General features: G+C 38.6%; 1 long non-coding RNA gene across 1 annotated transcript; it reads right to left on the reverse strand.

Annotated features, from left to right (window-relative positions):
- Window positions 1-20,129: 20,129 nt before the first annotated feature.
- On the reverse strand, window positions 20,130-20,583 carry LOC144824490 (uncharacterized). Its single transcript, XR_013608980.1, has 3 exons — window positions 20,493-20,583; window positions 20,324-20,392; window positions 20,130-20,232 (listed from the first exon to the last, which is right to left on the reverse strand). It is a non-coding gene; the product is annotated as an uncharacterized LOC144824490 (long non-coding RNA).
- Window positions 20,584-21,391: the final 808 nt, after the last annotated feature.

The raw sequence follows: 21,391 nt of genomic DNA on the forward strand, positions 1-21,391 counted from the left end.
TGCAGGACTGACTCAGTTATCTGCAAGTAGTTAAGGGACCACATATATTTTGCACATTTGACTGTACCACTGCTTGTCTCAATACCTTAGCCATTCTGCAACTGCATAGACTGTGACTGGGTTCCTAGAGTGCTAGTAGTTGACAGCAAGACAAGTTTATAAGCACTTATGTTTCAGCAGAGAGATTAGATAAGGACATGTTTCTGTCAGGATGATTGTAGGAGTGGACACCGACTCAGTGTGATTCCAGAGGACTGACTCAGTAGTCTGCAAGGGGTTAAGGGACCTCATACCATTTGCATATTTGACTGTACCACTGCTTGTCTCAATGCCTTAATCATTCTGCAACTGCATAGACAGTGACTGGGTTCCTAGAGTGCTATTAGTTGACAGCAACATAAGTTTATAAGCACTTATGTTTCAGCAGAGTGATTAGATAAGAACATGCTTCTGTCGGGATGATTGTAGGAGTGGACACAGACTCACAGTGTGATTCCAGACAAGCATGACTATTACCTGGACTTTTGCAGGACTGACTCAGTAGTCTGCAAGGGGTTAAGGGACTGCATACATTGTGCACGTTTGACTGTACCACTGCTTGTCTCAATGCCTGAGTCATTCTGCAAGTGCATAGACAGTGACTGGGTACCTAGAGTGCTAGTAGTTGACAGCAGAATCAGTTTATAAGCGTTTATGTTTCAGCAGAGAGATTAGATAAGGACATGCTTTTGTCAGGATGAATGTAGGAGTGGACACAGACTCACAGTTTGATTCCAGACAAAAATGACTATTACCTGGACTTTTGCAGGACTGACTCAGTAGTCTGCAAGGGGTTAATAGGACCACATACATTGTGCACATTTGACTGTACCACTGCTTGTCTCAATGCCTTAGTTATTCTGCAACTGCATAGACAGTGACTTCGTTCCTAGAGTGCTAGTAGTTGACAGCAAGATAAGTTTATAAGCACTTATGTTTCAGCAGAGAGATTAGATAAGGAGATAATTCTGTCAGGATAACTGTAGGAGTGGACACAGACTCACAGTGTGATTCCAGACAAGCATGACTATTACCTGAACTTTCGCAGGACTGACTCAGTAGTCTGCAAGGGGTTAATGGACCGCATACATTGTGCACATTTCGCTGTACCGCTGCTTCTCTCAATGCCTGAGTCATTCTGCAAAGTGCATAGACAGTGACTGGGTTCCTAGGGTGCTAGTAGTTGACAACACAATAAGTTTATAAGCGCTTATGTTTCAGCAGGGTGATTAGATAAGAACATGCTTTTGTCAGGTTGATTGTAGGAGTGGACACAGACTCACAGTGTGATTCCAGACAAGCATGACTATTACCTGGACTTTTGCAGGACTGTCTCAGTAGTCTGCATGGGTTTAAGGGACTGCATACATTGTGCACATTTGACTGTTCCACTGCTTGTCTCAATGCCTGAATCATTCTGCAAGTGCATAGACAGTGACTGGGTTCCTAGAGTGCTAGTAATTGACAGCAGGATACGTTTATAAGCACTTAGGTTTCAGCAGAGCTGCTTTAGAGCCAGAGAACTAGGTCAGCAGAGCTGCTCTGGAACCTAAGAACTAGGTCAGCAGAGCTGCTCTAGAGCCAGAGAACCAGGTCAGCAGAGCTGCTGTAGAGCCAGGGAAACCAGGTCAGCAGAGCTGCTTCAGAGGGAGAGAACCAGGTCAGCAGAGCTGCTTTAGAGACAGAGAACCAGGCCAGCAGAGCTGCTTTAGAGCCAGAGAACCAGGTCAGCAGAGCTGTTTTAGAGCCAGAGAACCAGGTCAGCAAAGCTGTCCCCTATAGCCAAGGAACCAAGTAAGCAGAGCTGCTTTAGAGCCATACAACCATGTCAGCAGAGCTGCTTTAGAGCCATAGAACCAGGTCAGCAGAGCTGCTCTAGAGCCTAAGAACCAGGTCAGCAGAGCTGCTGTAGAGCCAGAGAAACTAGGTCAGTAGTGCTGCTTTAGAGGGAGAGAACCAGGTCAGCAGAGCTGCTCTAGAGGGAGAGAACCAGGTCAGCAGAACTGCTTTAGAGCCAGAGAACCAGATCAGCAGAGCTGCTCTATAGCCTATAAACCTGGTCAGCAGAGCTGCTCTAGAGCCAGAGAACCAGGTCACCAGACCTGCTGTAGAGCCAGAGAAACCAGGTCAGCATACCTGCTTTAGAGCGAGAGAACCAGGTCAGCAGAGCTGCTTTAGAGCCAGGGAACCAGGTCAGCAGAGCTGCTCTAGCTGACAGTGACTGACTAACACTGACTGACTGACACTGACTGATTGACACTGACTGACACTGATTGACTGACACTGACTGACTGACACTGACTGACACTGATTGACTGACACTGATTGACTGACACTGACTGACACTGATTGACTGACACTGACTGACTGACTGACACTTACTGACTGACACTGACTGACTGACACTGACTGATTGACACTGACTGACACTGACTGACTGGCACTGACTGACATTGATTGACTGACACTGACTGACTGACACTGACTGACACTGATTGACTGACACTGACTGACACTGATTGACTGACACTGACTGACTGACACTGACTGACACTGACTGACACTGACTAACTGACACTGACTGACACTGACTGTCTACTCTCTACTACTCACTCTCTACTACTCTCTCTCTACTACTCAGTCTCTACTGCTCACTCTACTACTTACGCTCTACTACTCTACTACTCTCTACTACTCACTCTCTACTACTCACTCTCTACTACTCCCTACTATTCACTCTCTACTACTCACTCTACTGCTCTCTCTCTACTATTCACTCTCTACTACTCACTCACTGCTACTCTCTACTACTCACTCTCTACTACTCTCTACTCTCTACTACTACTCTCTACTACTCACTCTCTACTACTCACTCTCTACTACTTTACCACTCTCTACTACTCTCTACCAATCACTCTCTACTGCTCTACTACTCACTCTCCTCTACTCTCTACTCCTTTCTCTGTACTACTCACTCTACTACTCACTCTACTACTCTCTACTACTCACTCTATACTACTCTCTCTCTACTACTCACTCTCTACTATTCACTCTACTACTCACTCTCTACTACTGGCTCTGTACTACTCTCTACTACTCACTCTCCACTACTCACTCTATACTACTCGCTCTCTACTACTCACTCTCTACTATTCACTCTCTACTACTCTCCCTACTACTCGCTCTCTACTACTCACTCTCTTCTTCTCACTCACTACTACTCTCTACTACTCACTCTACTACTCTCTACTACTCTCTACCACTCACTCTCTACTACTTTACTACTCACTCTCTACAACTCTCTCTCTACTACTCACTCTCTACTATTCACTCTCTACTACTCACTCTCTACTACTCTCTACTACTCACTCTCTACTGTTCACTCTCTACTACTCTACTACTCTCTACTACTCTCTCTACTACTCACTCTCTACTACTCACTCTCTACTACTCACTCACTACTACTCTACTACTCTACTACTCACTCTACTACTCTCTACTACTCTCTACCACTCACTCTCTACTACTCTACTACTCACTCTCTACTACTCTTTCTCTACTACTCACTCTCCACTACTCACTCTACTACTCACTCTACTACTCTCTACTACTAACTCTACTACTCTCTACTACTCTCTACCACTCACTCTCTACAACTCTCTCTCTACTACTCACTCTCTACTATTCATTCTCTACTACTCACTCTCTGCTACTCACTCTACTACTCTCTATCACTCACTCTCTACTACTCTACTACTCACTCTCTACTACTCTCCCTCTACTACTCACTCTCCACTACTCACTCTACTACTCTCTCTAGCTATTCTCTACTACTAACTCTCTATTACCCTCTACTACTCACTCTCTACTACTCTCTACTACTCACTCTCCACTACTCACTCTCTACTACTCGCTCTCTACTACTCTCTACAACTCACTCTACTACTAACTCTCTACTACTCTATCACTCACTACTACTCTCTCTACTACTCACTCTCTACTACTCTCTACTACTCGCTCTCTACTACTCTCTACAACTCACTCTACTACTAACTCTCTACTACTCTATCACTCACTACTACTCTCTCTACTACTCACTCTCTACTACTCTCTACTACTCACTCTCTACTACACACTCTCTACTACTTGCTCTCTACGACTCACTCTCTACTACTCTCTACTACTCACTCTACTACTCATGCTCTGCTACTCTCTACTACTCACTCTACTACTCACGCCCTACTACTCTCTACCACTCACTCTCTACTACTCTACTACTCACTCTCTACTACTCTCTCTCTACCACTCACTCTCCACTACTCACTCTACTACTCACTCTACTACTCTCTACTACTAACTCTACTACTCTCTACTACTCTCTACCACTCACTCTCTACAACTCTCTCTCTACTACTCACTCTCTACTATTCATTCTCTACTACTCACTCTCTGCTACTCACTCTACTACTCTCTATCACTCACTCTCTACTACTCTACTACTCACTCTCTACTACTCTCCCTCTACTACTCACTCTCCACTACTCACTCTACTACTCTCTCTAGCTATTCTCTACTACTAACTCTCTATTACCCTCTACTACTCACTCTCTACTACTCTCTACTACTCACTCTCCACTACTCACTCTCTACTACTTGCTCTCTACTACTCTCTACAACTCACTCTACTACTCACTCTCTACTACTCTATCACTCACTACTACTCTCTCTACTACTCACTCTCTACTACTCTCTACTACTCACTCTCTACTACACACTCTCTACTACTTGCTCTCTACGACTCACTCTCTACTACTCTCTACTACTCACTCTACTACTCATGCTCTGCTACTCTCTACTACTCACTCTACTACTCACGCTCTACTACTCTCTACTACTCACTCTCTACTACTACACTACTCTCTACTACTCACTCTCTACTACGCACTCCCTACTACTCACTCTCTACTACTCTCTACTACTCTCTCTCTACTACTCACTCTCTTCTACTCTCTACTACCTACTCTCTACTACTCACACTCTACTACTCTCTCTACTAACCACTCTCTACTACTCACTCTCTACTACTCTCTACTACTCACTCTCTATTACTCTCTCTCTACTACTCTCTACTACTCACTCTCTACTACTGTCTCTCTACTACTCACTCTTTACTGCTCACTCTTTTACTCACTCTCTACTACTCACTCTCTACTACTCTCTACTTCTCACTCTCTACTACTCTCTCTCTACTACTCTCTACCACTCACTCTCTACTACTCTCTCTCTGCTACTCACTCTCTACTACTCACTCTCCACTACTCTCTACTACTCACTCTCTACTACTCTCTACTACTCACTCTCTACTACTCACTCTACTACTCACTCTCTACTACCCTCTACTACTCTCTACTACTCACTCACTACTACTCAGTCTCTACTACTCACTCTCTACTACTCTCTACTACTCACTCTGTACTACTCACTCTACTACTCTCTACTACTCACTCACTGCTACTCTCTCTACTACTCACTCTCTATTACTCACTCTCTACTCTCTACCTCTCTACCTCTCTCTACCTCTCTCTCTACTACTCTCTACCTCTCTACCACTCTACCTCTACCTCTCTACCTCTACCTCTCTACCTCTACACCTCTACCTCTATACCTCTAGCCTCTCTACCTCTCTCTACCTCTCTCTACACGCCCACATATGCACATATATATATGCATATGTATGTATTTATATATATGTATGTGTATATATATACATATATAAACATATATATAATCTGCATATCTATATAAATGCATGCATACATATACATATACATATATGCATACATATGCATGTTATGTACATGAAAGTTTGAAAAACACTAAAAAAATCAAAGCTAAAAAGCCACCTAATTACAAACAGAATTGCTTTAATTTAAACGAGGGTGAGACCTATTGCATTTTCAATGCGTGTTTACTTTGGTTCCATCAAGAGGGCTTTCAGATGTGTCACACATTTGCCATAAATTCTGAATGTTAGCACTCTAGTTGCTCATTAAATCACTGTAGTCAACCTACTGCTCACCAGGGAAGTCTGGGAAGTCTGCTGCTGGTATTCAAAGTGCATGTTTCAGTCTGCATGTTAGAATTTTTTAATGAAATAGAAGAGGATTTGAGAAGTCAAAATGTGCCCTAATTTTTCTTTCTGCAGCACTAATCATAATTTCTATGGCAAAATTAATCCCCTCATTTTGTTCCTTTGCAAATTAAATGTTTTAAGTGTTACCACTTAATTCCAATCAAGATGGCTTCAGGTGTTCCATACTTTTGTCATAAGTAAGACTTTTAGCGCTCTAGTTGTTCTTTAGAACACTCTGGGACATTCTGTTATTGGGCTATACTTGGGCTACATCTAGGTGATATGTGTGCTACATTTGGGCTCTTTTTCTCTGGCGTCCATCTTGGGAGACTTATTTGTTATGAAGTTTCCTAATTTCCGCATTTACTACAATCTCCGCAGTAGGAAATACTTTCAGGTTTGTTTACTTTATATGGTCCCATCAAGAAGGCATTCAGATGTGTCACACATTTGCCATAAATTCTGAATGTTAGCACTTTAGTTGCTCATTAGATCACTGTAGTAAACCTACTGCTCATCAGGGAAGTCTGCTGCTTGTATTCAAAGTGCATGTTTCAGTCTTCATGTTAGTTTTATTTTTAATGAAATAGAAGAGGATTTGAGAAGTCAAAATGTGCCCTAATTTTTCTTTCTGCAGCACTAATCATAATGTATATGGCACAATGGAGCCCCTCATTTTGTTCCTTTGCAAATTAAATGTTTTAAGTGTTACCACTTTATTCCAATCAAGATGGCTTCTGGTGTTCCATACTTTTGTAATAAGTAAGACTGTTAGCGCTCTAGTTGTTCTTTAGAACACTCTGGGACATTCTGTCATTGAGCTATACTTGGGCTACATCTGGGTGATATTTGTGCTACATTTGGGCTCTTTTTCTCTGGCGTCCATCTTGGGAGACTTATTTGTTATGAAGTTTCCTAATTTTCTCATTTACTTTGGTTCTATCAAGAAGGCATTCAGATGTGTCACACATTTGCCATAAATTCAGAATGTTAGCACTCTAGTTGCTCATTAGATCACTGTAGTAAAGGTACTGCTCACCAGGGAAGTCTGCTACTGGTATTGAAAGTACATGTTTCAGTCTGCATGTCACAATGTTTTTTAATGAAATAGAAGACAATTTAAGAAGTTACTCAAAATGTGCCCTAATTTTTCTTTCTGCAGCACTAATGATACTTTCTATGCCTAAATTAAGCCCCTCATTTTGTTCTTTTTTAAATTAAATTTTTAAGAGTTACCACTTTATTCCAATCAAGATGACTTCAGGTGTGCTATACGTTTGTCATAAGTAAGGCTGTTAGCACTCTAGTTGTTCTTCAGAACACTCTGGGAAGCTGCAGTAGAACACAAAGGAATCATCTGACAGTCTCTGCCCTTGTTGGATGTACATGTTTTACTGAGAATGCCAGACTTCATTCTCACATGACTGAGAAAGATAATGTGAATTTACAGAAAATATGCTCTCAGTTTAGCTTATAGATCACCTTCTAAACCTCTGTGGGAAAAGCATGAGAAAATAGTTTTCTCAAACATGATTCATGATATCCCAGCAGAAGGCTTTTTCACATGTTAAAATCACCTTAGAACACACCACAATTCCTAAAAATGAGTATGGTACCATCAACAAATGATTTGTAATGTAACTAAAGTCTTAAAACCTTCTATTAACTGCAATGCTTTTTAATGAGGTGCTATCACGTATATTGGTCCCAAGATGACTGCCAACACTTCTTGGATGATGTGCTGACAGCCAATCAGATATCACGATGAGATGTGTTGTTAGGCTCCACCCAGATATATATACTAAACAGAATTACACCATTTGACAAAAAGGCACAAGCCTGAACCAAGGACTACCTCTTTGCCAAACTTGGTGCAATTCCGTCTAGCAGTTTGGGCTGTAGCTGCGTTTAAAGGTTCCTATAGGAAATTGCATGGGGAAAACACATTTTGGGACCCCCCTTTTTTCGCGGCTCCCGCTTGAAGAATCACCCAGAGACTTTCAGGATAGGAGCGGACCAGAGCGCCCCACCAGTTTTAAAAGTTTCACGAAGATTTGTCAACCGGCGCGAAAGTTATCCCAAATAGAATGTTGCGACCGCCAGTAGGTAATCCAAACTTATATATATATATATATATATATATATATATATATATATATATATATATATATTTATATATATATATATATATAAAAGCACCACACCGTGTCCCCTTGATTAAATCCAAAAAGACACGCAGCACTCACGGGATCAGTAGGGCTTAGAACGCCAAACTTTTTATTCAGACAAACGCGTTTCAGGAAAGACTCCCTTCGTCAGTGTCATGAACAATGCATTTCGCGGCACCATTTTAAAAGCGCGTGGGTATGTGATGATAACATAAACAAGGGACTAAACCTCGTATTTTCATACGGGCGCCATCTTGGAACATGCAATTCTCACATAGTAACAAGCTTTACTGTTATTGCAAAAGACATAACATCGTTGTTAAATACATGTCCTATGTACATATCTTGCCGTGGATCGGCATTTGCAACACTGCGTTGTGTTGCTTAGTGTCCCAATCTGTCAATGTGTATTACAATCAGTTTGTTAAATTAAAACGACCAAAATTCTCATAATAGTATGACTAAATATGCCTCAATGTTATCTTTACATTGTTATATGTTCGGGACGATTAATCGTAATATATAATCATGGCCTTATTAATAATCTAGCCGTGGATCGGCCTTGGCAACCAAATGGTTGCCAGCAGAACTAATCGCTTCAATTTAACAATGTAATAAATCCAACAACCCAGTTCTTTCTGCTTCATAGAAAAAAGTATCCCAAACAACACTCCATCGCCGCCAATTCTGCATTCTTTCAATTACCATTAGTTCTAGAAGCAGATACATGATTCTGTGAAAACTCAATTATATCGACAATAACATATAGCAGTTGTAACATATCCTTCATTCATAACATGAGCTAATGAAATTCCCTATTGGCCCAAATGTGCAGACATTCCTTCTCCGATATTGAAACCACTCGGAGCCTTAGTCTCCAGGTCCATATTATATATATTATTAAGGACCCCCAAGTCCCCCAAAATCTTTTTTTTTTCTAAAAAGTTGCGCACCCGAACGCGCACCCCGTCTCAAAATGGCATTTAACTCGATTCCCATAAAAGTTTCAAAACGTGAGAAGGAGGCTTGGTAGACAGTCCCTGACCACCTAGGTATTCTCAGGGGGTCCATTAAGGACCCCCAAGGCCACACAAAATCTTTATTTTTTTTCTAAAAAGTTGCGAGGTGCGCGCACCCGGTCGCGCACCGCTATTTACAAGACTGTTAAAAACTATAGCGGAGATCGTGGAAAGGGGACAGGGTGGAGATTCCCTGACCCCCTAGGTTTTCTCAGGGGGTCCATTAAGGACCCCCAAAGCCAAAAATAAACATTTTTTTTGTTTTCTCCTCGCAAAAAAGTTGCGAGGTGCGCGCCCGGCGACAAAAAAAGATTAAAAAATGGAGTTAAATTACAAGTTTGAGTCTTTAGATGTTAGTTAGCTCTAAAAAGAGCCGTTATGTTAATTGGGTGTTTTTTGTACCTACAAGTAAGTACCGATGCAGAGTCTTATGTTACAGAGGAAGACTCTATTCCCCTCATCGGTGAAATGTACACCATCTCTCCTATAGATGCCTTGCATGTTGTAACGCAAGTTGTTGTGGTATATACTACCCATTCCATAGTCTCTCATGTAAGCAGAAACAGATTTATTTACATGTTTCCTTGCTTTCTCAATCTGTGGACTTAAATTGGTTGGACCAGTTCCATTTTTGCCTTTGGCATATATTAGATTATACCAAGGCAGTTTTTGGAAAAAGTGACATCAATTGCCCAAAGATGTCCTTTAAAAGCATTTCCAGACCTACCCCAGTCAATGTGCCTAAATCATTTTCACCACAGTGCACAATTATGAGGTCAGGCTGTGGTAAATGCATAAAGGATTTTACCAATGGTATCAATTGGTGACTTCTCAATCCTCTCTGTCCAATCCATACAATGTCCACATTTAGTAAATCAAGGTTGTAAAAACCTCTGTTAACTGCGTATTTTTGACTCCAGTGGACAAAGCTATGACCCACAAACCAGACTTTTGGCATCTTGAAGGTAGATGTGCTTGTATTCAGATGAGTTGTGGGAATGAAATGGCAGTTTGAAAGTAGGAGTTATGAAAAAAGTGGTTGAGATTCAGTGCACTTGAAAAACAAAAAATGATTGGTGCTTTCTTAAAATTCAGCACTGAAAATTAGGGTGCATGCTTTTTTTTAAAGAAGTCATTTCAATGGCTGAGGAAAAGTCATTTCAAGAAACATTGCACATTATTAGCTAGTACATAGAGAGGTCAAACACCTTTGCTTCATTTTTTTGCAACATAGTATGATGAACTTTTCAACAGTGAGCTGAGTGAGGAGGGAGTTACCATGGTAACAGGGGAATGAGCACTGGGGGGATGGGGGAATATTATGTGACATTCAAAGTGTTCAAATGTACAACCAATTAAAATGTGCAGTTTGGTTTTGAATTTGTGTGGGAAAAATTTTGATTGGCTATGTACAAGAATATGGGTCTGAAATGAGAAAGAATCTGTGCCATTATTCTCAGGCTCCAGTGAAAGAAGCATTATTCAGAGATTCTGCTTAAGAAAATCTGTTGAGTGTGATGGACACTGTTCTACATCTTCCAAAGCATTTTTAAAGGTGAGTAATGATTATTTTAATAAAGATAGACTGCTGTATGCACTATGGGGAAGATTAAGAAGCATATTGTGCTTCTTTATTCTTGCATTTTGTGTCATGTTTTTTTGTAATGCTGTTTAAAAATAGAATGGTGCATATTGGAAATGTATTTTGGAAATGAGTTATGTTTCTGCTTTGCTTTGTAGTGGACATTGAAATGGGCTGTGCTCTGGAATAAAAACGATTTACTATGGAAAATGTTTTCTGGTAAAAAGTCTGGTATATATATATGCTTATATATAGGTGGGCTGTTTTTGGCCAGTAGAGACAGTGAAATATTTTGAGCAGAGACACACATACTGCTTGTAGAGACAGACATGGTAGATTATATGTAACATTCTGGTCATGTGCCTAAGATCACACTGTGAGTCAAGCTTGATTTTAAATGGATCTGGGTGAATAATATGCTTAGTTGATGTCTTTAAAAATATGGAAGTACATGTTTTTTAAAGACATGGTAGATTACATGTAACATTCTGGTCATGTGCCTAAGATCACACTGTGAGCAAGCTTGATTCACCCATCAGTGTGATCTTAGGCACATGACCAGCATGTTACATGTAATGAGAAATGAATGTTATGTCTTGCTTATATATAGGTGGCCTGTTTTGACATGCTGCCTAAGATTCTCTAGCAGTACATATCATAAAGATTGCATGTAACATCCTGGTCATGTGTGTAAGATCACACTGTGAGTCAAGGTTGATTTTAAATGAATCTGGGTGAATAATTTGCTTACTTGATGTGTTAAAAAATTATTACTTGAAGTCAGTTAGGCTTTATGATATGCACTGTTAGAGAATCTTAGGAAGCATGTCTGTTAGGCCTCTTAGTTGCCAAAAGATCCATGGAGATTCCTTTTGGCAACTAAGAGGCCTAACAGACATGCTGCCTAAGATTCTGTAGCAGTACATATCATAAAGATTGCATGTAACATCCTTGTCATGTGTTTAAGATCACACTGTGAGTCAAGCTTCATTTTAAATAAATCTGGGTGAATAATATGCTTAGATGATGTCTTTAAAAATATGGAAGTACATGTTTTTTAAAGACATGGTAGATTACATGTGACATCCTGGTCATCTGCCTAAGATCACACTGATGGGTGAATCAAGCTTCACTCACAGTGTGATCTTAGGCACATGAGCAGGATGTTACATGTAATGAGAAATAAATGTTATGTGTTGCATGTTAAAAAATTATTTCTTGAAGTCAGTTACGCTTTATGATAAGTACTGCTAGAGAATCTTATCCAGTATGTCTGTTAGCCTTCTTAGTTGCCAAAAGATCCATGGTGATTCCTTTTGGCAAGTTAGAGGCCTAACAGACATGCTGCCTAAGATTCTCTAGCAGTACATATCATAAAGATTGCATATAACATCCTGGTCATATGTCTAAGGTCACACTATGAGTCAAGCTTGATTGTAAATGAATCTGGGTGAATAATTTGCTTACTTGATATGTTAAAAAATCATTTCTTGAAGTCAGTTAGGCTTTAGGATATGTACTGCTAGAGAATCTTAGGTAGCATGTCTGTTAGGCCTCTTACTTGCCAAAAAGGCTCTATGCTGTGTAATAAAGATGTGTGTAACATGGTAATAAAATTAGTGTTTTTTTGGTTTTTTTAGTGTTTGCTGCTCAAATCCAAGAATCTGGAGTGTAATTGAGAGTGTTGTGAACCTTCAAAACCATTTTTAAAGGTGAGTTGCTAATTTGTAAAGGGGATCTATTTTTGTGCAGTTTAAAATAATAAGAAAAAATTCTCTCAATGTTTCCACCATTTGTTCTGTGTTGTACCATTTTATCTTTTATGTGTACCTTGTCTGTATCTGCTTGCACTATTTATGTATGTTGTCATACTATTTTACTTTCTCTTGGCACCATCTTTTTATGGGACTGCTCCATGTGTTGTATTCTTTGCAGTCTTACTTTATCTATCCTCTGCCTGTAACAGTTTATTGTCTGTGTGCATTATGTCTTGCTAAATCTGCATTATCTCTCTAACTCTGGCTGTACCATCTGTCTTCACCCGTTCTTGTGTATTTGCAGAGGCCTATTATGATATGGCTGTTGGTGTGTGTTATTCAGTCCTACCATGATAAATATTTTCCCTCTCTGTCTGTAGTTTCGCACTCTCTGGTTGTACTTTTTTCTCTCTGTCTTCTCTATCTGCGCCTCTGTGTGCTTCATGTTGCCTCTGGATGTAACATTTCAGTGTCTGTTTCTAGCATTTTTCTCTATTGTACCATTTTATCATCTGTGTCTACCATGTTTGAGTCTGCTTGCACTATCTGTGTCTGTTTTCATACCATCTCACCATCTCTACTCGCAAAAAACAGACCATATACATGTAAGCAAGAAATAACATTCCTTTTTCATTTCAACAACGCACCCTGGATCTTTATTGCACAACATAGAGCCTTTTTAGCAAATAAGAGGCCTAACAGATATGTTGCCTAAGATTCTCTAACAGTACCTATCCTGAAGCCTAATTGTCTTCCAAACATGATTTTAAAACACATCAACTAAGCAAATGATTCACCCAGATTAATTTAAAATCAAATTTGACTCACAGTGTGATCTTAGACACATGACCAGCATGTTACATGCAATCTACTATGTCTGTCTCTGCCTGCACTATGTGTCTCTCTGCTCATACCATCTCACTGTATCTCTGCACCTTCTTTTTTTGTAACTGCTCCATCTGTTCTTTTACTTGCAGCAGTGCACCATCTATTCTCTGACTGTAACAGTTTACTGTCTGCCTGCGTTATTTCATTTTTCATCAGCATCATCTCTCTATATCTGTGCCTGTACCATCTCTCTGCACCCTTTTATATGCATTTGCTGAGGTCTATTATGATATGGTTGCTCATGCTTAGCATGAAATTTTGTACATGCTGTGCAATTTAAATGCTGAGTGTGCTATTGAAAGGCAAAAGCAACTGTCTCTGTGGCAAGTAGTAATCTTTTTAGTGAATTTACATTTGGGCACTATGAGTTCCACCTTCAGTCTGTACACAGTTTAAACACCAGTTTATTGTGCTAAACTCAGAAAATCCATCCCTAGAAATAAATTATAAAGTCTTTCAACAGTTCTACAGTCCAGAAAACCCTTAAACAAAACTCACAGTAAGACCCCCTTTGACTGCAGTAATTATTTAAATAAATTGCAAGGGATAGTATTATGTGTCTAGGATCACAGTGTGAGTCTGTTTTCAAAAAAGAGGAAGGTGGTAGATTAATTTGTGTAGTTAATGTGTTTAAAAGTATGGTAATGTATGTACTTATAACATTGGTAAAGGTAGTTTTTAATTATCTATTTGTGAAAAAGATATAATTAAGTCTTTATATTTTTTTGGAAGGGCCAGCAACATAATATTATTGATACAATGGAAGAGCATCAAGAAAACGTTGCTTTGAATTTTGACATCTCAAGTGATTTATTAGAGGAAGTGAAAGATGGACTTTTTCCAGAGGAAAATGATACTGTAAATGAAGATTTTTTGGATGAGAGTTTGGACAGTGCTTTTGTTGAAGTGGTAGAAGATTTTGAATTGGAAAATGAAAATTTTGTTTATGATGAAAATGAAATACCGGATGAAGTCATGTTGCAAGTTTTATTGGACTACGAAATGTTTGACGAATAAATTTATAATTTATAATAAAACATTTTTCAAGTCAGTCTTCTTGTAGTATTGATCGTTCATGTGTTTAATCAAAATGAGAATAAATGTTTTAATGAAGTGTGTTAGAGATTAGGGGCAGAAACATTAATTCCACTATGACCCCCTACACCGCCTGAAAACCACTGTACTGTTCTTAACCCTGAAATATTATTCTCAGGAAATACGGCTATAATGTTGACACACCAATGCACTGCTATCAAGTCACAAACAGCACTCACTACATGATTTCCTACTCTGTTCAGAGACTGTTGCTATGCCTTAATTTTACTTATAAACTGAAACAGTGTTTACATTATTTAGTGGTTATAATTTCTATGTTATATGTTAGTAGAGGTCTATAATATTGTTTTATTTATTCATAACAGATTATAATTTTGAACAGAAAGAAAATTCACCATGCCGAACAAAAATGAAAAAAAGAAAAAAGCAAAAACAGTCATACTATTCCAAGAGAAAACAATTAGAAGAATTACGTAATCAACAAAGGACGGACAAAAAGAAGAGTGCTCCTGGTAAGACAACCATGGATTTTTTAAAGAAATTATGTCAAAGGAAATTTTTTTGGGATAATGTGGGAAAGGAAAAACATTTGGCAGTATCTACAAGGAGAAATCAGAGAAAAATGTTTCCCAACTCTGCGGTGAACAAATTAATAGACGTACTAATCAGTTTGCGGAAATAAGGAAGCGTATGTTTTATAATAGAGTAGTTTCGAATTTATTAAAAAATGTAAACATTTCTAAAAGGAAATCTGCTTTTTATAAGAAAAAAAGTATATTGAGAATATTGTTGAACGCGCATTTTAGAGAAAAAAAAGTTATTTGTTTTAGTAATTAATAGAATAAATACACTGAATAAGGGAATCAAAGTTTTAAAAGCTAAGAGTAAATGGAAAAGAGTAATTAATCGACTAATTTTTGTGATGTTTTTTCTGGAAAATGGATGCATAGTTCAAGTTGTGAGCCATTTTTTAATGAAGAGAGTTACTTTCAAAGTAATGATTTGTTGCATGCAGTTGACACCAGTGGTCGAGCATATGAGGTGAAGGACGGTTGTCCTATTGAAAAAGAGAAAATTGTGCCTAGAAATACAGAAGAGGTGATAGCTGATGAAGTTTTAGGGAAACGTCCTAAGGCTCCTGTGTACACTTGGAATTGTAGTAGTATTTGCAGTGTACGACAGGATTCAATTGATTTCTTTCGCAATTTCTTACGTAAGTATGCTAAGAAAAGTCTTAAACAAAAAGTTAAAATGTTGCAAGAATTAGAGTCTTGCAGAGTGAGAGGAAAAACAGGTCTGCAAGGGCATTCTCTGGCTTGTCTTTCTAAAAAAGTATGCCAGATTGTTTTTCACCATTTCAGGATGTTAGCAGTGCATCATACCGAAGTGAGGATATTAGTGAGAAGGTTGTATTATGCAAAAAGTCCAGCACTTAAGCTCCAACAGTTAAATAGTGCTCTTTTGCATGGATCTGAATTAGATGTTAAGAAGATCTGTGAAGAAATTGAGGTTAGTTACTTTGGTCCAGAAGAAGACAGTGCAGAAACTGATACAGGAATAGATGGAAATGTGGTAGAAAATGTTCGGAATTTTAATACTGAAAATTATGAACAGGAAATAACAAAGTTTAAGGTTATTGCAGGTGAAAAACCAAATTTTCCTTGTGTGTGTTGTCGACGCACTCATTACAAAAATCAAACCAGGTTAGTTGATTTATATTTAAAAAGTGAAGAGGAAAATAATAGTGAGTGGATACATTTTGCAACTTATTTGTTGGTAGAAAATTGTTTTGATTTGGGTTCTGATCAACGTATTTGTAAATATTGTTATAATAAATTAAGTGATAATAGAATGCCTGCTAGAGCTGTACATAATAATCTTGAGTTGGTGAGTCTTCCATCTGAACTGAAGGATTTAAATACCTATGAGACTATTCTGATTCAATGTGTGCATCCATTTCAGAGGGGGAGAGGGGTTGGCCTAACGGCTAAGGCGCTCGACCTCGGACCTGGGGATCTGGGTTCGAGTCTCGGTAACGACGCCAATAACCCCCTGTGATTCTGGGCAAATCACTTAATCTCCCCGTGCCTAAAATATGAAAGTGTGTCCTAATGTAACGTAACTGGTGCTATGTAAAGCGCTCTGATAACTGATTCGGTTCGGTTCTAGTTCGCGCTATATAAAACTCCAAAAAAAATAAAATAAAAAATTCAGGCTATTGTTCGTATGGAGCCTAAGACAGGGAAATTAAATCCTTCAGATTTACAAAGAGGATTAAAGGGAATAGTTGTATATTTGCCTCTTGATTTAAAGAAAAACATTGAGACAATTGGTGTTGAAAATGTAGAAGAGGAACCTTTAGTTATTCTAGTTAATGGTGTGCCTACAAAGAGTAAGAAAATCTGGCAAGATTTAGTGGATGTTAGAAAAGTCAAAAAGGCAATGTTGTAGTTGGTCAAAAACAATAAATACTATAAAAATGTATACGTAGGAGAAGAAGAAATAAATGAAGAAGAGGATAATGATTTGTCTGCTGGACAAATTGAAAAAGTGGATGTGTCCAGAAGTGAAGAAATTTATGAACATTACAGTGTTCATCCACTGCATTCCAAAGAAGCAATTGGGAATGCTATTGAATTATTTCAGATGAAAAAAGCAGAAGGAACTCCGATTAGAGTATGGGAAGAAAGCTTGGAAGCTCGTTGTTTTCCTCAGTTATTTCCAACAGGTCAAGGTGCACAATATGATGACCGACCTATGCAGATTCCTGCTTCTGAATACCGGACAACAAGATTATATGCAGAAGATCCGAGATTTCGTCAATGTATTCCATATTTGTTTCATCTTTTGTTTGAGAGTGACTTATCTGGACTTTCTTATGCAGTAAACCATATACTAAAAAGTGGAGTACATCTGCAGAATGTTTCAGCAAGTGAGTTTATGGATAAAGTCCAACAGAAAGAAACTGTTTTGGATTCTCACCTAATTAATCTAATGGCATGTCAGCGTGGTACTAATGAGTATTGGTACCATCGTCATGGGGATTTGAAATGTATGCTAAGAAACTTAGGAGCACCTACATGGTTTCTAACTCTAAGCTGTGCTGAGTATGCTTGGGAAGATTTACTTGAATTTCTTCGAGAGGCAAATGCAAACATCGAAAATATAGAGTACAAGACACCTGGAGAACTGTGCTCTTTGGATCCAGTTAATGTTTGCAGATATTTTAATCATAGATTTGAAGCTATGATGTCTTTCTTTTATTACCAACAAAAAAAAACCTCCTCTTGGCGAAGTTCTGGATTTCTTTTGGAGAAAAGAGTATCAAATGAGAGGTGCTCCTCATATTCATAGGCTATTATGGATCAAAGATGCTCCCAAATTTGGAAAAGACTCAGATGACACTGTACTGTCTTTCATTGAAGAATATGCAACATGTGATGTACATAAAAGTACAATTGATAAGGACTTAAGAGGGAAAGTGTTACGATTTCAAAGCCATCGTTGTGGCAATTATTTGTCGACGAAAATTCACATCAAAGGATAAATTCTACACCAAATGTAGTTTTGGATTTCCACGACCAGTAATTTCAAAAGGAAGAGTGAACAATTTTATGTCGTCTTTGCGACATACTGTCACAAGAAGATCACCAAAAAATACGTACAATTTAAGAAGAAATGAAGAGTTAAAATACATAAATGACTATAACCCAGTCATTTTGTCCATGTGGAATGCTAACATGGATATTCAATATGTTTCAGACAACTCTATTGCTGTGGCTCGATATGTAACGTCTTACATCACCAAATCTGAAAAGACGGAACTAAAGGATATGTGGGAAGACATTTCTCATGAAAAGAGCCTAAGTAAGAAATTGTATATCTACAGTTTGAAGATGTCATCTCATCGAGAAATTGGAGCATATGAATGTTGTGATCGATTATCATCAGCAAGTCTTTATGCAAAATCTCGAACAATCATTTGGGTGAGTTTAGGTCTTGCAAGAACACGAAACCGAGTTTTGAAACCTGTTCAAGAAATTGAATATTTAGCAGAGAAAGAACCAAACAGTACAGCCATTCTGAAGACAAACATGTTGGATACATACTATCCAAATAGAAGTAATCTGCTTGAAAACATTTGTCTGTATGAAATACTACAAAACGACACTTTTAAAAGGAATTTTACAGAGGATATCGATAAAGGTGTATATGCTGTGATTAGATGTGAAGGATGTCTGGTGAAACAAAGAAAAGGATATTTGATTAATCACCGAAAACTGAGTGGTGAAACTCCTGACAAAAGAGAATTTTACTATTTAGATCTTTTGCAACTCTTTAAACCATGGCTTAAAGAAGAGGAACTACTTGGTGACTTTGACAGTTATGAAGATTCATTCAACGCATCTAAAAATAGTATAGAATGTCCTGTTTTTAGTAATTATCTGCAAATGTTGAACGACGAAATAGAGCAAGAAGCAACAATAGCAGCGGAGATTGCTAGAGACAGTTCTCAAGATAGTCAAAGTTCTGCTTCGTTGAGTCAAGATCCACTAGGACAACCAATTATCCAAAATGAAGCAGCCACTGCCATGGATGAGGTGGAAAGAGCAATGGAACAAGTTCAAGAGGATGTAATAAACTTAAAAGAATTGGAAAAGCAACTTAATCTTGAGCAAAAACAAAAATATGATGAATCACAGAGCAGATTGAGCATGGTTTTCGTCATGAGAAAAAAGAATGCTCATGTATGTCATTTCAACCTGTCCGACTATATGTGAGTGGAGAAGCTGGAACTAATTAAAGGAATTGCCACATATCTACATCAAAGAACTGAGTCATCACTCTCTTGTGTTGTTACTGCTCCAACTGGGTTGGCTTTTTTTAAGAAAAGAGGAGACCCGGTCACTGTTTTTCAATTCTGCAACTTTATTTTTTAGAGCAGAATTGCACCCTAAGTGATACAATCCTTGGGCGCTTCACTTTTTTTTTAATATGAAAAATTAGATAGAAGTTTTTTTTAATTTAGCAAAAAGTCAGAGGTTTACTCGTCCTGCACCGAGGCATATATTTACAAGTACTCAAAACGATATATTTACAGATGTCAAACACAATTATTACAAAACAAAAACAAAAAGACAAAACATTAAGCACTTTTGACCGAACAGATCAGAAAAGTCATTTCTTATGATAGTACCCTACTACCTATTACAACCAGACCACTCTAGTACAATTTTCATTAACGCTCTGGTCTGGTATCATACAGGCATGCGATTCATATTATGTTCAGTTTATTTCATATGACACATTAAACAAGCCTTATATGAAAGAAAAAAACATTTGAAATTCAAGCGAATGTGTGAGAAGCCGACGCGTTTCCGAGTCCGTATTTTATTTATCGGGCTCTTCTTCAGGGCTTTGAGTTGGGTACCTGTTTGGGCATAAGCGGAAGGGCTTATTTAGTATGGGACCTTTATTAGCATCGTCACTGGTTAATACGATATAGCGAGTTATTGTTACCTTATCGTAGAATTTTATGCTGGTTTGATCCATTCCTTAAGGGATCTTGGCTGAACAAATTCCCTGTGTTCTGCAATACAAACAATTCAATTGTTTCTGTTTGTTGTTCACGGGGACTATGTGTTAGTTGTTTTCTAAAGAAATTAAAAGCCGTGACTCACATGAGTTAGGGGTGATACATGTCTTCCAGTCGATGTTTCTTGTTGTTTGTTTTGGCAGTTGGTTAATATCTGTAACAATAATGGCGCGCTTTTTTTAGTTCCCATAGTTTAAAAATATATTTAGGCAGGTAAGGCTCGTGGGCTGGCCGCCCAGATAATATGCACTTACTTTTGGTTATTTGCCAGGGCGCGGTGCACCATGCTATTCCCAGACGAGGTTGAAGGGGAAGTGGAATCCGCCACCTCTTCTTACTTTATTTACAATTCACCATTTATCTGCGAAGGTGAGGGGGATCATATCTTAGCAAAACGTGTTTCCCACATTTATGCTACATGTCATGTGAAGTTTGCAAAAGTTGCATAAACTTACTTCGTTCGATTCAGGAGCATGCCGAATGCTGGGTTATTCAGTAGGTGGGGGTGCTGCCCTTTACAGTCTTAATTGAGGGTTGCCGCCTGTGCTGCGGATACAGAAATGAAAAATATATTGTACTTTCTGTACCCTGCATGCTATTTTTATTAAGCGGGCGTGCGCGGCGTTTTACCTGCAACTTTCAGTGCTGCTTCTATCTGCCACAGAATCACTCGTGTGAGTGACTATTGCGGTCACATGATTTCTTAAGGCTTGTCATGTGACGTGCTGCTTCTGGGACATGTAGTTTCGAACTTCAATTGATCAAGAGGACATTTAATTTAACACTTCTGGGACGTGTAGTCCAAAAGCTTCATTAAGTCCGTGGAGTGTTGTTTTTCATGTAATAAAAGGCAAACTTATGACAGTGGTCAAAGTTACATGCGGCCCGTTTACAGATTATAGCATTCTCCGTATTCATTCAAACCTGTACTCACGCAGTCATATTTTAAAATCAGATATGCTTCTCTCTGTAGTAGTAGCGCTTCAACATTTCTACCTCGTAGGGGAGCCTTTATTTTTGACAATACTGACCATTTTAAATCTTTTTCTGAGTGGCCTTGATCGATGCAGTGTTGGACCATTGGTGCATTCAATACCTTTTGTTTGATCCTTGATCGGTGTTGCGCCAATCTTTGTGTGATTTGTTGTGTGGT

The sequence above is a fragment of the Lissotriton helveticus genome, chromosome 3_1 (assembly GCF_964261635.1).
Source record: "Lissotriton helveticus chromosome 3_1, aLisHel1.1, whole genome shotgun sequence".
Classification (NCBI taxonomy): Eukaryota; Metazoa; Chordata; class Amphibia; order Caudata; family Salamandridae; genus Lissotriton; species Lissotriton helveticus.